This window comes from Mus musculus, chromosome 1 (genome assembly GCF_000001635.26).
Source record: "Mus musculus strain C57BL/6J chromosome 1, GRCm38.p6 C57BL/6J".
Classification (NCBI taxonomy): Eukaryota; Metazoa; Chordata; class Mammalia; order Rodentia; family Muridae; genus Mus; species Mus musculus.
The window spans coordinates 103,088,532-103,109,247 of record NC_000067.6 but is presented as its reverse complement, the minus strand read 5'-3'; the positions used below and the strand labels follow the sequence as shown (position 1 = coordinate 103,109,247).

Sequence of the window (20,716 nt, the reverse complement as noted above, 5' to 3'; positions counted from 1 at the left end):
TAACTAAATTTGATTAGCAGATTTGTTCTGTCAAAAAAAAAAAAAAGAAAAAAGAAAGAGAGAAAGAAAGAAAGAAAGAAACAAAGAAAAAGGAAAAAAAGAAAAAAGAAAGAGAAAGAAAGAAAGATATAGGGATGGTGAGATTTTTTTCTGTAGGCAGAACTGTATGAATAGTCTTTAAGAGCTTAGTTTAATCTGTAGATCCTGCAAGGTAGCAGGAGAAAACTTACTACTGAAGGTTCTCATTCCACATATGTTCTATGTGAGATATACCTGCAACACTATAGACACATATAAACATACACATTACCACAAAATTAAAAATTAAAATGATTATTTTATCATATTGTCTTAGTATTTTTCTAGTTTGATGAACCATTATTATGCTCTGTAAGTTATTTTTTACTCTTTTCCATAAGTACCTTTGAACTTTTAGAGTTTAAACACCAAAACAGGGTTTTTAAAAAGTGATTTTGAAGTATATCTAAAAGGTTCCTTGAATCACCTAGTCCCGGCTCGTGACCACATTAATAGGCAATCACTTTTGATTTGGAAGTAAGCTCCTTTCATAAGGAGCTTTATCATATATTGATGGTAATATGAACCTTCACAGTGGTACAAACATTGGGCATCTTCCTTATGGAAACAAGTGTGAATGTGTGGTTCAATTATTGCTAGAAACTAAAGAAACCATGTAAATCATTAGTGTTAGTTACTTTACTTACTTTACTTACTCTTGTGACAAAATACAAAAGCAATATAAGGGGGTTACTGTTTATTTTTATGCAGATTTGGAGGGGATACAGTTCATCCTGCAGGGGAAGGCAGTAACAGAGACATACTGAGCACTTTGGATACACAGTCAGGAAGCAGAGTGTGACTAGGAAGTGGGATAACACTATAAGGACTCTGACAGAGCCCTCCTAGGCTGACAACTCTCCCCTGGAGAGGAAGGTGCCCAGATGTCTGGAGCCCGAAACGGGGTCTGTCCCAGAAGCTGTGTTGCTTCTGCAATCCTCTCACTCACCCTTTGCAGTCTGTGAGATGACCTGTGCAGGCAGGTCTCTGAAGGACTGGGGACCCAAGATGTCTCCCTCACCTGCTCCAAAAGAGCCCTCCTGGGCAGACACCTCTCCCCTGGCAGGAAAGGTGCCTGGATTTCTGGAGCCCCAAACGGGGTCTGTTCCAGAAACTGTGTTGCCTCTGCCTGTCCCAGAAGCTGTGTCGCTTCTGCAGTCCACTTTCTCACCCTTCACAGTCAGTGAAATACCCATGAAAGGAGTTACAGAGACAAAGTTTGGAGCTAAGACAAAGGGATGGACTATCCAGAGACTACCCCACCAAGGGATCCATCCCATAATTAGCCACCAAACCCAGACACTACTGAATATGCCAGCAAGACTTTGCTGAAGGGACCCTGGTATAGCTGTCTCCTATGAGGCTATACCAGTACCTGGCAAATACAGAAGTGTATGTTCACAGTCATCTACAAGACGGAACACAGGGCCCCCAATGGAGAAGCTAGAGAAAGCACCCAAAGAGCTGAAGGGATCTGCAACCCTACAGGTAGAACAACAATATGAACTAACCAGTACCCCCAGAGCTCATTTCTCTAGCTGCATATGAAGCAGAAGATGACCTAGCCAGCCATCACTGGGAAGAGAGACCCCTTGGTATTGCAAACTTTATATGCCCCAGTACAGGGGAAAGCCAGGGCCAAGAAGCAGGAGTGCATGGGTAGGGGAGCAGGGCGGGGGGGATGGTATAAGGAACTTTCAGGATAGCACTTGAAATATATATAAAGACAATATCTAATAAAAATATAATTAAAAAAAGACTATAAGGACTCCAGGCAAACCTCCATTCAGTGGACCATGTCTTCTTAGTGAGGCTCTATCTTCTAAATATTCCAGAACTTTCTCAGATAGTACAACCAGCTGGGAACCAAGTTTTCAAACACGAAAGTTTATGATGGGTTATTTTGCATTCGAACCATATCAACCAAGGTCCAAATAGACATATGGAATTGTTACCCACTGATTTGGATGATGCAAACAACTAGTTATTCATAAATAGCAAAGGCAAACAATGGCATTAAGTTATTGAATGCAGATGGTCCCCACAAAAGCATTCCATTGCTGTTGTGTTTTAGAAGTCTCAAGTGTGAGGGGGATATAGTTGATAAACTGACTGTTGACAATCATGTTCCAGGTTTGATTCCATATTTACACCGAAGCCTTAACAGCAACTGTATATGCAGCTCTGCCATATGCTCTATACGTGGGAAGAATGAAATATCTATTTACCAAATTCTGTCTTTTCACATTCCACTAAAGAAAGGGAATAACTTTGTCCTTCTGAGAAACAGATAGAAAGCCTTCTTCCCTATGATGTAGAGAGCTCCAGTATGGAGGTAGATAGCATAGCCCAGCCCTCAGTTATTAGATCTAGTGTAAGAAGTGAAATTTCTATAAGGGCTAGACCCAGAGATAGGGGGAGCTTACTTATGTGTCTAAGGTAAGACCTAGGGAAAAGTAGGTAATGAAACCAAGATAGAAGGGTGAATAAGCTTGATAACCAATTCTCACATATGTATACATGGCAATGACTCTATAAGGTGATCCTGCTGGCTGCATTCACAAGATTAATCATGTGCATATTTTATTTCCACTTGACAAATGAAATATATTATATATGGTTGACTGTATTTATAAAATTTTAAATCTGTCTCTCATCTATCACTAGATAGTGTTTATTCACTATCAATTATTGAGTATCTTCCTGCCATTGCACTATATGGTGCATGACACAAACTCTCTTAGCTTTACAATGAATACCTTCTGAATGGAAAATGAAACAATACTCCACATTTGGTCTCTAAGACGTGGAGCTGTTTCTTGCTCATTGAGTACCTTATGGGATTAGTGTACTCCAGAAATGTGACCACATTGTCATAATTGTGGGAATTCAATTCCAATATTTTAAATCTTTGTTTGCATTTGGAAAAAAAGCCTTGTATTATGTACCCAGTTTGGCCTCAGACTCCCAATCCTTCTGCTTCAACTTCCAGAGGAGAATGCATCAAATAACGTAAGTGGCATCTGAAAGTCATGCTCACTTTTTTCAAAGGGAGTTGAAGGGATAGTTCAAGACACATTCTTACTGCTGATTCAGTACTGAAAGCATCTGGATTGTCATTGCAACTTAGATTTCTTCCACTTGCAACACAGTTAACCTCAGAGCTGTTACTTCTCAGAGGAGAGTGCTGAGCAGGAACAAAAGAAGTGTCTGCATGAAGGATTCTGCAACTCTGTGCTAGCAGCCTATCAGGAGGGTGAGGAAAGAGTCACAAGGTGTTGCTGGATAATACTTACTGTTTCTTCCATGGCGGTGTCTCTTATGATAATGCTGCCTTTGCTGACTATTCTAGGTAGCATGATTTTTGAGTAGCTTCCTGTTCTTTTCTAAATGCAATTCGTTAGGGGCAAGATAATCCTGGTGCTGTTTTGGGGGGTCCAAGTAATTACCAGAAAGTTGCACTGGCTAAGTTTGATTATATTTTCCCTCAGAACTTTTCCAGTTCATGCCCAGGCATTAGTGTGTTCACCAGTAGATAAGCCACAATTTGTCAGTCAGGCAAGCAGTTTCCTTCCAAGCTCATCTAACTCTCACAAGAAAGAATATTGGAAGAGATAATGGATTCATTGAAAAGTAGTATTGAAGCACACAGCAAATTTCTTTTCTTTGTTCTTTCACTATCCTGAGATATGGATCTCAGCAGAGGCTGTGTAAGTTTGGTGTCAGCTTTGGTAAAACTATGTAACAGATCAAGCTTATCAAAATCTCATCTCTCCTCTCATTTTTATTTCAGCTCTTAATTGTCTTTACTAGGCAGGTGGATCGGGAAAGTTACAAGTTGTTCAAGCACTGGTCCTGATTTCTCACCCCCATAGGTGGGGAAAAACATATTAGCAGGTTTGAAAGGGATTCTTGAAACAGGATGGCAGGAGCAGGGAGAGAAAAAGGAAGGAGGTAGAAACCATTTTCCATACTAAAGGAAGTAATTTCTGATCCCAGGCTTGCTGACAAATTGACCACAAACCCATGGCTGTTTATTGCAATCTTTGATGTTTGGATCCAAGTAATGAAGATCAAATTAAATACCTGGCAACATGCTTTTGACAGCAGAAAACAGCACATTTCGGGTGGGGAGATGTTTCAGACAGTAATACTTGCTGTACAAGCATGAAGACCTGCATTCAATCCTCAAGACCCATGTAGAATATCTGGCTCAGGGGCACATATATTCCAGTTCTGGAGGCAGAAAACAGAATACCCTTGGGGCCTACTATCCATCCAGCTCAGTTGAGTAGGTGAGGTACAGGTTCAGTAAGAAACCAATGATACCCTCCTCTGTCCTAAACATGTATTACAAGGAAAGATAGTGCAGATGTTGCTCTATTATATATTTTTGCTAAGTACCATTTCAAGTTTAACAAGAATTTGATATCCTTGACAGAGAACCCTATGGAAAATTACCCACAACTATTTTAGTAACATGACATCAAAATGCCCCAGGTAAATTAACCTAGACTCTGTTAAACTGCCTGATTATGAAACTTGTGCAATAACTTCCTCACCTCTTTACATGGAGCTTCAGAGGGAAACCAGGAGATATTTTTACCTTCTAAAGCCCCTAGCTCTAAATGCTTTGAGCTACAGATAAATCCCAAATACCCATATTACTTTCAGTCAGCTGGAATAAAGATTTGTAATTTGCCATATACTCTTAAACTATAGATGATTAGTTATATCTGGTGAGACGCCATAACACAAGCATAGACATACTTATGTATGTACAGTCACAAACATCAGTCCAAGAGAGAAAAAGACAGACAAAAAGATAGACAGACAGACAGACAGACAGACAGACAGAGACAGAAAGACAGAGACACAGAGAGAGACAGAGAGAAAGGAAGAGAAGGAGGTAGAGGAGGAGGTAAAGGAAGAAGAAGTGGGGGAGGAGAAGGAAGAGGAGGAGGAGGAGGAGGAAGAGGAGGAGGAGGAGGAGGAAGAGGAGGAGGAGGAGGAGGAGGAGGAGGAGGAGGAGGAGGAGGGAATGTTGTCTTTCTAATTGCTGAAAATAAAAAGTAAGTCTTTGGTCTGTATGGATAGATAATTTCCCAGAGCTTTGAGCCAACATACAAATGAAGACAGGTGTTGCCAAGATTCTATTTTACTCTTCAATTACTTTTCTTTTGCTTGGAGCCTCCTGTGTAATATCATTGATGTCATAATGAAGTAGGAAGCCACTGGACTTTGAAGGGGAAATGCTACTGAAAATTTTCCATGACACTTCTTCTGTAAGACCCCCTTTTGGGGACACCCACACTCTAGTCTCGGGAGAGAGAGAGCACCCAAAGAAACAGGAGAGTCTTTTCCTGCTGGGATCACATGAGGCAGATTAATGACGGAGCTTCAGACCAACATGCATCCGACACAGGAGATAAAGCATGTTGGCCACGAGGCTCGAAAGCTTGGGGTTTTTATGGGGTAAGGGGATTAGGGGTGTGGAATTCAGCATAGTGACACACTATTGGCATATTCAAACATCAGCAGAAAAGTTAAATGTACATGCAGGGTGTCAGAGTTCTGTGAGTTGTTGACTCAGTTCAAATGGCCCTGTTATGTCCTCAAATTCCTCTTTATCTTTCTGGTCAAGATGTTCCCAGGAATGTTTTAACTACGGGGAATAACTGGGTTTGTTTTGTTTATTGTTTTTTGTTTTTTTGTTTTTTTGTTTTTGTTTTTTTTTCCTCAGCCCCAGGCTGCCTCTAGACTCACAAACAACCAGCAATTTCTTTTTTGTTTTTTAATTTTTATTAGGTATTTTCCTCATTTACATTTCCAATGCTATCCCAAAAGTCCCCCATACACCGCCCTCCACTCCCCTACCCACCCACTCCCACTTTTTGTCCCTGGCGTTCCCCTGTACTGGGGCATATAAAGTTTGCAAGTCTAATGGGCCTCTCTTTCCATTGATGGCCTACTAGGCCATCTTTTGATACATATGCAGCTAGAGTCAAGAGCTCCGGGGTACTGGTTAGTTCATAATGTTGTTCCACCTATAGGGTTGCAGATCCCTTTAGCTCCTTGGGTACTTTCTCTATCTCCTCCATTGGGGGGCCCTGTGATCCATCCAATAGCTGACTGTGAGCATCCACTTCTGTGTTTGCTAGGCCACTGCATAGTCTCACAAGAGACAGGGTCCTTTGATGGGTCCTTTCAGCAAAATCTTGTTAGTGTATGCAATGGTGTCTGCGTTTGGAAGCTGATTATGGGATGGATCCCCAGATATGGCAGTCTTTAGATGGTCCATCCTTTCATCTCAGCTTCAAACTTTGTCTCTGTAACTCCTTCCATGGGTGTTTTGTTCCCAATTCTAAGGAGGGGCATAGTGTCCACACTTCAGTCTTCATTCTTCTTGAGTTTCATGCGTTTAGCAAATTGTATCTTATATCTTGGGTATCCTAAGTTTCTGGGCTAATATCCACTTATCAGTGAGTACATATTGTTTGAGTTCCTTTGTGATTGGGTTACCTCACTCAGGATGATGCCCTCCAGGTCCATCCATTTGGCTAGGAATTTCGTAAATTCATTCTTTTTAATAGCTGAGTAGTACTCCATTGGGTAAATGTACCACATTTTCTGTATCCATTCCTCTGTTGAGGGGCATCTGCGTTCTTTCCAGCTTCTGGCTATTATAAAGAAGGCTGCTATAAACATAGTGGAGCATGTGTCCTTCTTACAGGTTGGGACATCTTCTGGATATATGCCCAGGAGAGGTATTGCGGGATCCTCCAGTAGAATTATGTCCAAATTTCTGAGGGACTGCCAGACTGATTTCCAGAGTAGTTGTAAAAGCTTGCAATCCCACCAACAATGGAGGAATGTTCCTCTTTCACCACATCCTTGCCAGCATCTGCTGTCACCTGAATTTTTCATCTTAGCCATTTTGACTGATGTGAGGTGGAATCTCAGGGTTGTTTTGATTTGCAGTTCCCTGATGATTAAGGATGTTCGACATTTTTTCAGGTGCTTCTCTGCCAATCAGTATTCCTTAGGTGAGAATTCTTTGTTCAGCTCTGAGCCCCATTTTTTAATGCCGTTATTTGAGTTTCTGCGGTCCACCTTCTTGAGTTCTTTATATATATTGGATATTAGTCCCCTATTTGATTTAGGATAGGTAAAAATCCTTTCCGAACCTGTTGGTGGTCTTTTTGTCTTATTGATGGTGTCTTTTGCCTTGCAGAAGCTTTGCAACTTTATGAGGTTCCATTTATCGATTCTCAATCTTACAGCACAAGCCATTGCTGTTCTATTCAGGAATTTTCCCCCTGTACCCATAACTTCGAGGCTTTTCCCTGGTATAGCGACAGACAAGTAGACCAATGGAACAGAATTGAAGACCCAGAGATGAGCCCACACACCTATGGTCACTTGATCTTTGACAGGGGAGCTAAAACCATCACTGGAAAAAAGACAGAATTTTCAACAAATGGTCCTGGCACAACTGGCGGTTATCATGTAGAAGAATGGGAACTGATCCATCCCTATCTCCTTGTACTAAGGTCAAATCTAAGTGGATTAAGGAACTCCACATAAAACCAGAGACACTGAAACTTATAGAGGAGAAAGTAGGGAACAGCCTCGAAGATATGGGTACAACCAGCAATTTCTGAGTACTTTATATGACTTACAGGTCTTGAAATTTCATCTTTCTTTCACTTCATGTACAATCTCAGAGCTTCCATATTTACTCTCAGAATCTTTTCCAGCCTTGATCACCTCATTTATTGAGTACAGTTAAAGATTCCAGGTAGAATGAAATATGGAACTCTGTTAAGAGTTCCACAGTTCCTGTCTTGCACTGTAAGGGACAACACAGGAGAACCTAATGTTCCCGAGCAGATTAGGATAGAGACTGAGTTTGAGACTAGCAAGATAGAAAATCCCTCTTAAGAAGAGGAGGGGGTGAGGAGATAGAGGAGGTAGAAGAATAGGAGGAGAGAAAGAAGTAGGAAAGATACATATATCAAATATTATTTTTAATTCTTGATTCAATATATGATGTGGGGAAAGTTGATGATGTGATGTTTGTGTGTCACTAAAAGTTAACACATTAAAACTGTAGCATCCAGTGCTATGGTATTAGCTGAGTTTTAGGAAATAAACTAGTTTCTGAAGGTTTACCCTTGTTATTCCTTGTAAAAGGAGAAAATGGCTTGGTGTCAACCTGTGGAGGAACATTTCAGAGACTTCTCACATCACTGACAGCTTGATAGACCCCTTGCAGGAAGTCCTGAGTGGGACTAGCCATGGGCAGGACCACACCCTAACCTGGGCCTCCAGGTGATGCTTATCTCTTGCCTTTTATTTCATTCTAAATAACAGACCACTTGCATTAGAGAGGTGGAAAGGTCTTTTTATCCCATGTGTGAACAGAGTGAATAATCTAACATTTCCACTTTAAACAAAACAAAAACAAACAAACAACAACAAAAACAACAGCAAAACATGTTGCTAGCATGAAATAGCTCCCAACCCCTGGTTCAATGGGATATAAATCTTCCTCCCCATATTCATGCACTTTCCTCCCTCACCTTCTTTTTTGCTTTTCTTTTTCTTTCCTCACCATAAGTGGACACAGGAAAGGAAAGCTAAATGCAAGTTAGGAAGTACATCTTCAGCACATGATAGATTTAAAAGTTAATCTTCTTCATGACTCTAAACACATAAGAAATAACTTTCTTGATCATTAGAATGACCAGTGTACACCAAATATCTTTGAAATCTAAATATAATGTATACCTCTATACAAACCCAATGGCAAAGAATGCTTTTGGCCTATTTTCAATGAAGTATCACATACTATTGACTACACATGGAAGTTGAGGGTATAGCTCAGATGAGAGACTGTCTGCATGACACTCTGGATTTAAATCCTAGCACTGAAAATCAGGCATGGTGGCATTCTTATTTTACACCAGCTCAAGAGATGGACACAGGAGGATGAGAGGGTCAGCATCTTCCTTACTTATATAAATTAATTTATATAAATTAATTAATCATAACTTTGGGTATATGAGAGCCTATTCTAGTAGTGTAAAGGGCTTGAGGGTCTTCAACATAATTTCAAAGTGTCTTAAGACAATAGTTTTAGAATCACAAGACTTTAGGCTGTGAAGTGTTAACTTCTGTTCAGTAGCAGAACCTGGATTCTCTATCTCTAGAGTCTACAAAACTTAAAGTAAAATGTCCAAGACTGCAATTTTGACTGTTTTCTTTTCAAAGGCAATCAAGACCATTTCTTCCCATAATAAGGCTAATTGCTGGGCACATACCTTTTCAACATGATTGTATTTTGTGACCTTTCCTTGTCAGCTTTTAGAGTTCTTTCCTGTGAACATTTCTTCAGAGTAAGCAATCCTGGTATATAGCAAATGCTAATTGAACCTTTAAAAGGTTCCCATGATAAATATCTTTATTCTTCAATTTAAATGTTCCCCTCCTGGCCACAGAGCAGAGATGGGGGAAGTCACTTTGCCTTGTCCTCATCTATATCTATGGTCCTCTCACATCTTGCTTCATATCTACAATATTTGTTTACTCTTGTCTCTTGCACATGTCTCTAATACCTGGTTTCACCTTCTCACTTTCTGTCAAGGATAGAAGGGGCCTGAGCTAACTAAAAAGTCCCTGACAATGCCTCTGTGATCTCTAAAAGAAGGTTCTTCAGATGTTTTGATTATAATTTTGTAGATGGTTTTGCCTTTCTTGGAATTCCTCAAAAATTGTTGCTGGACCTCATTTTGTGCTGTTATATCATGTCATTTATGTATCACATAAAATAAACAAAGCATTGGTTATTCTGGCAGCAAAAGAATTGGCAAAATACTTTTTTTGTGTGTTTATAAAAATAAACCACTAGATTATTACAAAGTTGAAGACATGTTTATGCTGATACATATTAGGATATTTAGCCCTGCATCTTGCCAATCTGCCTCAGTTACTAAAGGAAACAGTGTTTCCTGGATGTCTTATTCTTCTTTATTTAGAGTGTCCCATCATACTCTGTTGCCATACACTGCAGTATTCTCTTTTTACAGCTTCCATTAGTGTGACTAGGGCCAGCATGGTGAGCCAGTGATGTGAACAAGAACTAATAGTCCATTGTGTTATTGTTTTCAAAGACAGTTCTGTGGTTGAGGCTTACCCTTCCTGACATTTATATGCATGTAACCCCACCAGTAGAGATAACATATCATACTATAGGAATTGTTAGGATCACACTGCTGTCTTCACTAATCCAGTTCCAGGCAGAGATTAATAATAAAAATCAGGGGGAAAAAGGCACTTTACTTAATTGGCTAAATTGAGAAAAGGAGGAAGCAGGGCCAAGAGCTGCTCCAACTTTAAGTCTGTCTTCAGAGTTCTGTTGTAAAGTTCAGATCTGAAGACAGACAAGAAGTGTGCACAGCTGAGCAGTTTCCATCAAGGTGTGTTTTTGCCCAACATTTACTTATCCTTCTTCAGGGTACAACAGTAGGTTTTCAAAAATGTATGAAATGTTTTTGCAGAAGACTTGACCTACTGGCTGGTTGCACCATACTTCAGCCTTTTACATTCATTCAAGCTTTAAATACTTGGGAAATTCTAATTTCTTGGGTCCACAGTTCCAAGAACATGAAAGGAATGGAGTGGTACAAGTGTCACTGTAGAATATCTACATTACTGTTAGGATATATATGTTTACTTATCAGCATTAGCTTCCAAGTTATTTAGTGGAAAGAAGGGGAAAAAATCAGTATGAAAATACAAATGAAGCAGAAATCACTAAAAAATCTAAGGAGGAAACAGGGCTGGATTTTTAATGACTAAGTACCTTGACAATAAAAAACCTAGTGGGGTAAAGGGTTATTTTATCTGGGTTAACTCAAGTCAGTAAAAGGATTCATCACTGGAAGGTTCCACATGCATTTCTCTGCCATATTTTGAGGACATTTGTGCTTGATGTTTTTGAGTGGAAAGAGACTGTAGGGTGCCTTCTCCTTTGTGCACAACCAAAACATTTTTTTCTTGCATCTTCTGACCACACCATTTTTTTTCTTTATTTGGAAAGTTATATCCTGCAGGTCTGCCTTTGTGGTTATTTGAACTTGATAACTTCTGGAGGCAGGGATGCTTTGTATCATGTCTCAAAGCAACTGAAACAGAATATCCATTGTAAAGAATTAATCCACTTGTTAAATGTATATGCTTTTCTTTTTTTCTGACAAAACTATGTTGGCCTAATTTGATAAGAATAAAAGAGTATTTAGTCATATTAAAGACTTTTTATGGGACAGGAGTCAAATAAACACACTTATTATCTGTATTTATATCAGAGTTTTACACCAGTAAGCTGCAGATAGACTTGAGGGTGGAGCAGTCATCTGACCTGCCTGCTCCTTTTCCCAATGTGTCCAGTTCATAAGTCACCTTTTTATGCTTACCTTTGTCCTAAGTAACAAGCATCAGAAAACTGAGAGGAATTTCAATACTGATCTGGAAAGGACATAGATTTTATTTTATTTCCAGCTTACAGTCTTCTCTGCCAGGTGGGAGTAACATGGTTTCTTTTAAGCAAGATACTTATTAATGTTCCCAATTTCATTTTCATCTTTCACACCTAAATTTCACTGCATAGAAAATATTGCATTCTGTTTTTTGTTTGTTTGTTGATTGGTTGGTTTTCTTTTGTGTAGTTTTTACCAGCTCTGTATCTTTCCTGTATCCCAAGTACTGATTGTTTGTATTAAAGTAAAGTCATGGAAAACAGTCTATATTGGGGAGTATATGGGAATCCAGTGGATAGTAGTCTTGCAATGACAAAGAGGAACTACTTTGGAATGGATAGAGCGTGGGATATTGGAAAAGCATATTAGCTGTACTCCATGAAGTCAAGATGGGATAGATGGTATCAAGTACTCATAGATGAACATGGGATTGTAAAGAGCAAAGAAGAGGGTCAAACACATTCTTTCCAAGCAATAATCATCCATCTGGCTTGATCCAACTTAGTGCATATGCTCAGGCAAGTTTTGTAAGCTCTTTTTAAAAATCTAGGCTTTTCTTAAGCACAGAAAGAACACAGTCTAGGATAGAATGATGGTTCAGGAAGTAAACTAGGTACATGCATAAAGAGCTGAGTTTGACCATCAGAGTCATTTGAAAAGTGGCTATTTTTAACTATATTTGTAGTCCTAGCACTGATTAGGCAAGGGCAGGTGAATCTCCATGCACATGCAACTTCCTATCCTAGCCTAATCACTGAGTACTAGTTAATGAGAAAACTATCACCTATGACCTTAACAAACATGAGCACATATATGTATACTTACACAAATACACATGAACACACACACACACACAATTGCACACATATATAGACACAGGATTGGGGATAGACATGACCTATAAGACATGTTCAAGCTTTATTCATAAGTTTCTATATGGCCATGTGCTAGCCTCCTAGAGGATCCTTTGCAGAACTTTGCATTACTTCCGCAGTCTAGCCAAAAAAATGTGGGGTTATTCTATAATAGCTTCTCCATAAACCATGATGTGCCAGATGATGGCATGATAGATGTATAGCTTAGGAAAACACCATACATCTGATCACTCCTTTAGATATGATTTTTCAGGTTTTGGTCTATGATTACAGACTTCACTGAGAGTGTTGGGAGTAAAACAATGAATTAATTTGTGGGGCATGTGAAGCTCTATAGTCTTTGTCTAGCATGCAGAAAGCCTGGGGTTCAATCTCTGATATCATGTAAATGAGATATGGTATTGCATGTCTATAATCCCAGCCTGTAATCCCAGCAACGAGGAGTGGCAATCAGTAGTATAAGGAGCTTAAGGCTAGTGTCAGTTACATGGTGAGTTTGAGAGATGCCTAGGCTACATGGAATTTTGTTTAAGGGTGAAGCAAGAGAAGAGAGTGGAACAGAGAAAGAGAGGTTGGGTGAGTGTGGGGCCATTGGGTGAGTTTGGGGAAAGAGGGAAGTGGGAGCACACCCACATCCTGCCAGAGTTCCAGTGCTCTGAGTGGGCAGACTCAGGCGGACTGCACACAATTTCTACGTGGTCCTGGGGTGAGTATCTGGCTGTGTTAAGCCACTGACCCCACATGATGGGTGCTGGACAAGGGGCAGCCCCAGGTACCAGGTTCTCAGCCTCTGGCATCCCGCACTAGACATGTCAGAGGAACTGAGAATAGAATAGGGACCCTGGGGTAGTACTCGGTCTCTGGGATGAAAGGAAAAAGGGCAGCAGGACAGGTGGCACTGGTTGGTTCCCACACAGTTAAGAGTCCTTAGTCTGGTCTGTGACTGTACCATAGGAAGGCCTTCTGGCCGGAGGTTAGACATGGCTCATTAGGAGAAAGCTTATCCCATTGTTCAAGCGCAGGGGGCATTGATGAACAGAGACAGTCTGCCACTCCCACTCCAGTAGTGACTTGCGTGAGAGACCCAAAAGCTTGGAAGCAGTCACAAGGAGAAAAGTTCATGGAAACATAGTCTCCTGGAACCATGGCATCCTGTCAAACGAATGCTCCAAATCTGTCATTGCTTAATCGTTAAAGGATCTGTGTGCTTTCCTCCAATATTGTTTTATTATAAGTACCTCTAAGGATTGATTTTGACATATAGCTAAAGTTAAATTAGCCTTCACCAGTGTTCCAATAACCTAGGAAATTGTTGAGCTAACCCTGGGCTTTGATCTTTCTAAGAATGTTACTCATTCAGATGAAAAATGTCTCCAGTGTTGATAGACGGTGATAGAAATCAGGCATTATATTCTACTAGAATAGAGCTAGTAATCTCTGGGCTAGTCTACATGGTATACTTAGAACAACAGCTGAGTCACTCCTATACACAGGAATTTACAGTGGCCTATGGGGAAGGTGGACTATACAATAGGCTAAAATTGGAACTATGGCAAGGGCATAACGCCCTTGCCCCTAACTTCTAAGAATAAACTCACTTTAGGTGGGGCTGCTTTTGATTCCAGTTGTTAACATTGATTTTTATTCCAGTTGGTTCCTGGTAGCTTTTATGTGTGCATTCCTCTGTTTTGTTGTAAAAGTCATTTTGCATCAGGTAACCTCAATGTACCTTGGATGACCATAATGTATCACTTAACTTCCTTGACTCCTTCTGTAATATGAGTCTGATGCTCGCTTTGAGAAATTATATTCAGATACAACACCCCCTTGTGTTTGTGTCTGTTTATCACTTTTTTGCTGAATCCCTGCCCACCTGTACTGGAATGATTGCAATTTTACAGAATTTGAGTCTTGATTTTCCCTCAAAGTTAGTGCTTTGTTTAGAGAAATAGTGTGTTGCCAGTCTCTAGAACCCAAGTGCCTACTCTGGTTGCTTTACAAGGTCTTAAGACAGTTAAGAAGAAATGTAAGCAATGAAATTCAACTGCTCAAGAAAATTCTGTGTAGCTGCCAAGGAAATGCTGGGGTTTGGCTGAAGGAAAGCATGAGAGAGAAAGAGAGAGAGAGAGAGAGAGAGAGAGAGAGAGAGAGAAAGGGGAGAGGGGAGAGGGGAGAGGGGAGAGGGGAGAGGGAGAGGGAGAGGGAGAGGGAGAGGGAGAGGGAGAGAGAGAGGGGAGAGGGAGAGGGAGAGAGAGAGAGAGAGAATCATTCATCACTCTATAGCAGTACAACCCCGTGTTCAATGTCAACTCAGCCCATATCCCCTGATACACTCAACACAGGCAGTCCACTAATTCACTGAGCCACTTATTCATCCAAAAAAATCAGTGCAGCCAAGGAAAAGGATACTGTAAAAATGTACAATAAATAATATGTTCCTTGATATCATAAATATCTATGATATAAAAGATATCATATCTATGATATAACAAAAACACAAGCTTCAGAAAGGGAAGAATACAACATGACAATTAAAGGTAGAGGAAGGAATAAAAATGGAGCATTGTGTCCCATGAGTGCTGGTGTCTGCCGAAAGTAGAGCAAGTGAATGAACTTTTTCTCATGCAGATTTTCTTATTCAAGAAAGAACAGAAATGCACTTGTTATAGCACTGAATACCAGCTGGCCTGGCATTGTTCAGGTTCTGACCTTTCCTTGCTGCTTAAATCAATGTAAACATAGCTTCATGCAACCAGCCATGGTTGTTGTGGTTGCTTGTTTAGTGGTAAGTTTACAATTAGACACAAAATTTTTTGTTTTTGAAATGAAAGCATATGTCTGGATCCAGAAAAATAGATAAAAGGGAATCAACAATGGCAGAGTAATTTCCATTTATACTGCATTAGTGACTTTAAGGGTGTTATAACACACATTAAAATAAATTTTAGGGGAGAAATGGGTTATTTTTTGTCACATGTCTAGGTTGCAGCCCACCATTGAGTTAAAGTCATCAAGGCTTGGATTTGAAACAGCAAGTCATATCATATCTATTAAAGAGAAAGGAATGAATTTATATGAGCCTATTTATGCTCAGCCCCCTTTACATATAGTTTGGGATATCCTGCTACCCATAGTAGCTCAGTACTATGCCTTGAATTTTGTCAACAAAGATAACAAATTTGTCATGTAAACTTCAATTAAAGTTATACATTACTTTCTGATTCTGAATTTTCCAAATTTAGAAAGCAGTGTGCCATGGAGAATAAGTTGGTGCTGTAATTCATTAAAGGCTACACAGATCTCTGCTTACTGCACAAAAGATTTCACACTCCATTTTTATTCCTTTCTCTACCTTTATTTTTCATGTTGTATTCTTCTCTTTCTGTTGCTTGTGTTTTAGTTATGATATCATAGATATGATTTCTTTGATACCATTGATAGTTATGATATCAAAGAACATATCATTTATTGTACATGTTTACAATATACTTTTCCTTGGCTACATTGGTTTTTTTTTTTTAGATGAAATCATTGACTAGAGGCTAAGAAATTGAGATAACATATTAGCATGGAGAGGCAATCCCAGGAGTCTCTTGTGCAGGGCTGTGGCTGATGATCTATGAGTAGGTATGTGGGGTTTGGTTTATCTAAGCACAAATCCTCTGGTATACTCACTCCAGGCAATTCACTTATTCCAGAAGAGGAATACCCACTGACAAAGTGATTCTGGCAGTTTGCTCCTAGCACAAGGATTTCCAGCAATGTCAGGCTTTGACCCTAGCAGCAAGGTTTCCTGGGAGATGGCACATTGTCCCTATCTCTCATATGCTCTGGTATAGCCAGACCCCTGTATTTCTGTGACATCTACTTGAATTTTCCCAGGATTTGGGGAAACACTACTTAGATGTATTTTCAGTAGTGTGTAGTCTTTTGTGCAATAAGCAGAGATCTGTGAAGCTTTTAAAGAATCACTGCACCAACTTCCTCCCAATGGCACACTGCTTTCTGCATTTGAAAAATTAGGAATCAGAAAGTAATATAAATCTTTAATTGAAGTTTACATGACAAATTTGTTATCTTTGTTGACAAAACTCAAGGCATAGTAAAGGACTGCTTTCTTGATTCTTGTGTACCTGTCATTTGCAAAGTGACCTCTAATCATTTGCCATGTACCAGTTGCTTTATTGGAACCACTTGAGCCAGTTAGATTTTTGGCTCATCCTTAAGAACATGTGGTATTCCTGTCATCATCTGGTACCTCCAAACTGTAAACTACCAAACACCTGCCAAAGTGGGGTGTACAGAATCAGCAAGGCATTTCAGCAAGGGAAGCAAGGGATATAAAAGGACCGATGTTGCATCTGACATTATTGTTTTCTCTTCCTTACATGACAAAGGAAGTAAAATTCCAGAGGAAGAAAAAAAGAAGAAACGCACAGTTTATTTTATTTTGTAAGGACCTATCTATATATACTTTACGTCTCTAGAAGGATGTATAGATATATTTGGATTAGAATCCCAAGGATATAATCAAATAGATTTTGGGTTCAGAAAAATTGTTTATCTTTTGCATGTCTCAGTGTGCTTGTGTTTAAAGATACTGTATGTGATGCTTATTCTTAAGTGTCAACTTAAAGTGATTTAGAATCACCAAGGAAACACACCTCTGCACATAATCAAGAGGGTCTCCAAGAAGTTCTAAGTGAGGAAGACTCACTCTAACTGTGGGCATCTCCATTCCCATTGCCTGAGGGCACTGGCTTATTAGAGATGAGAGTGGCTAAATACAAACATTCATCATCTCTTTCTGTCTCCTGTCTGTGAATACAGTGTGAACAGCTGCCTTACGTTCCTGTTTGCCATGACTTCCCGATCATGATAGACAGTACCCTAAGAATATATATATATATAATAAAGCTTCTTTCTTTTTAGGTGTTTTTGTTTTGGGTCAGATATTTGATTACAATATTAAGAAAACCAACAGACTGTCTTTCTTTTAAATACTTTTAAATAAAGACTACAATACAATGGAAGATGTAGTACACACACATACATATTTATGAATGAGACTCTTCTTTCAGTGCTTAAAATTTATCTAATTATTAGTTATCTATTCTACATTGACCATTAAAATTTGACCAGTCCAACAGGTCCAGTTATTCGAGGGTCTCGAAGGGACCTTCTCCTAAGAACCAAATTGGGGGCGTGGGTAGAGAGAGATGAGAACCTCGTGTGAATAACAACACATGGAAGCAGTCTGAGTAGCATCAAGGTCCCAATATATTAGCCAGGCCCAAGGTTCAAATGCACAAGCAAAAGGGGAAGTGCCTTTCAGCAGGAGGGGTGGGGCAATAGAATTGCACATTCTTTAGGCAGTTACACAGGGAAGCAGGAACTTGGTGGTATCAGGGTACATCTTGAGGTCAGGACATCCGGCGCTGACTTAGGGCTGGAACAATCTGTGGTTGTTCTTGGAGCAGTGCGACGGTGGCCCGCTTTTGACCCCCTTTTCTTCTCGGAGGAAGAGGCCCAATTCAGAGATCAGGACAATTGTGTTGTCTTAATGGCTCCCAACATCAAAATTAATGTCACCAAAACAATACAGATAGACTTCCAGATATTCCACTGCAGAAAAAAAAAAAAAAAAAAAAAAAAAAAAAAAAAAAACATTAAGAAAGCAGCAAGTTTGTTCTTGCAAAGGGCCCAAATTAAGTTATGAGCATTCACATTAGGGTAACTTATACTACCCTATAACTTGACATCACAGTGATCTCTCTTAGCTTTTGCAGGCACTGCACTTATGTTTAAATTTACTCTATATATGATTAAATAGGTGCATGCATCTGAGTGTGATTATATGTGTGCACAGAAGTGCCCACAGGAGTCAAAGTTCCTCGATGGCCTTGGATCTGGAGTTTCTTGTGGTTATCTACCAAGTCTGGGCATTGAGAACTAAATTTCTGTCCTTCACAAGCACAATATGTGTTAACCACTGATCCATTCATCTAGACCCTATAGACAGCATATTGACCATACATATTTTGCAGGAGTGTTTGTTGTCAAACTCAGGTCTTTGTGCTTGTAACTTAGTCATGTTCCCAGTGGAACCATCTCCATAGCTCACATATATATTCTTTTGCATTTATCATTGCAAAGTGCTCTCTCTCTCTCTGGACTGTAGGGCCTAGGTCAATGGAACTGTTACTGTGACTAGGTACATAGTACAGAACATAATGATAGGAATTTTAGAATTCAGAGTAGCCTCCACAGTGCAGAGTGATCGAACTAGGTTTCTACAGCTGCCTATATGTTCAGAGATAAGAAGGACATTAAATTAGAAGGTTTCTGGATGGAGTGGTGGCAATGGCTAGGACTCTGTGGAGTGAAAGCAAGAAGGGCATTAAAAGAAATGTGCTGCATAGACATACAGACTTACCAGACCGAGAATTATTTGTATCCAAGTCTGATGTTAGCGTTCACTTCATGGTGGAGACAGTTGAGGATGTCAGGTCATATAAATGACTACCACAGGCTCCACAAAATATGAGACATAAAGAACAATTCTTACAGTTCCAGTGATAATATTTTGGCAAAAGTTTACAGCTCTCCTGAGAAGGGTGGCCTGAGAATGCATAGGACCATTTTGGTCCTGTGCGGCTGAAGATGAGATGGAATATTATATCTAAGTTGAAATTAATTTCATATTTCCAATCAAAGAATTCATCATTTTATCTAAAATTAACATCAAATCTCTTCAATATGCAATAATAATAAATTTTAAAATGCCTTTAGGCTGAGGAGATGTTCCAGTGGGTAAAGCATTTCCTCCCAAGGATAATGACATGAGCTTGAACCTCTAGCATCCATGAAAATCCAGATGAAATATCCCTTGTTTGGAAACCCAGAATTCTACAGCCAAGATGGAGATAAACAGGAGAATCTCTACAAGTTCATGACCCAGCTATCCTAAAATCAATAGAATGAAACAACAAGAAATCCCGACTCAAATAAAATAAAAGATTAGGAACACACACACAGTAATACCCAGGCACACCTAGGAAATTTCCCCCAAATATTATTTCTACTGAATACATACACAGGTACCATATTCATACACACATACTGTGTTGCCATTCCATACATAATAATGTATCCAATTTCTTAATACTTTTACATCTCAATTTGTTTAGAAACACAATTTTCCATAGCCTCAGTAATGGTGTCATGCCATTGCACTTCCCCTTGAGCTGGGTCCAACTTTGGGCTTCTTACTGGGCCTTCTTTTCCTCAAGATCCTCTTTATTTCCATCCCTGCAGCTCTTTCAGACAGGAACAAATATGGGTCAGAGTTTTGACTGTGGGATGGCACCACCCTTCACTTGATGCCCAGTCTTGCAGGTGGTCTCTATAAGTTCCCTCTCCCTATTGTCAGCCACTGTTACTGAGGCCGTGGAATGCACACAAAAAGGGACCTATCATGACTACAATCTAGAAGATGCCACAAGTAGCTGATAGAGTCAGATGCATATATTTGTGTCCAACCAATGCATAGAAGCTGCTGACCCCTGTGGTTAAATTGGGGAAAGGCTGGAAGAAGCTGGGGAGGAAAGCAACCCTGTAGGAGGACCATTAGTCACAATTAACCTGGACCTCTGAGATGTCTCAAACACTGGACAACCAACCAGGCACCATATATCAGCAGATATGAGACCCTCCCCCCAACACACATACAGCAGAGGACTGTTGGATCTGGGTTCAGTCAGAGAAGATGTACCTAACCCTCAAGAGAGGGGAGACCCAAGGGAGTTTAAAGGTCTGGTATGGTGGGGGTTGGGGAAGTGGGAGATGGGGACATCCTCATAGAGACAGGAGGTAAGGAAGATGTATGGGATGTGGAAAAGTCAGAGGGTGGACCGGGAGGCTGGAATAAAATCTAGAGTGTAAATAAATAAATAAATAAATAATAAAAACTAAAAACAAACAAACAAACAGAATTTTCATTAAAATGTACTTGTTAAATTTGTTCATTAGAGCTAAATGCTTATAATCAGAAGATATTTTAATATTATACACTATAACAAGCAATTTCTATGAAATCATCTTTTCCAACTTTATTGTCATTTCAAGATAGATCCTTAGACATGCAATGCATAGCTACCAATAAAACTGAAATTAAGTTTATTAGAAGAGAATGTGTAGGTTTTATTTTACTGTATTTTTCTG

The 20,716-nt window shown here is 39.6% G+C and overlaps 1 pseudogene; it reads right to left on the bottom strand.

Moving 5' to 3' along the window:
* Gm18728 (predicted gene, 18728) overlaps positions 1-20,716 on the bottom strand; it is a 429,487-nt pseudogene that overhangs the window by 291,828 nt on the left and 116,943 nt on the right.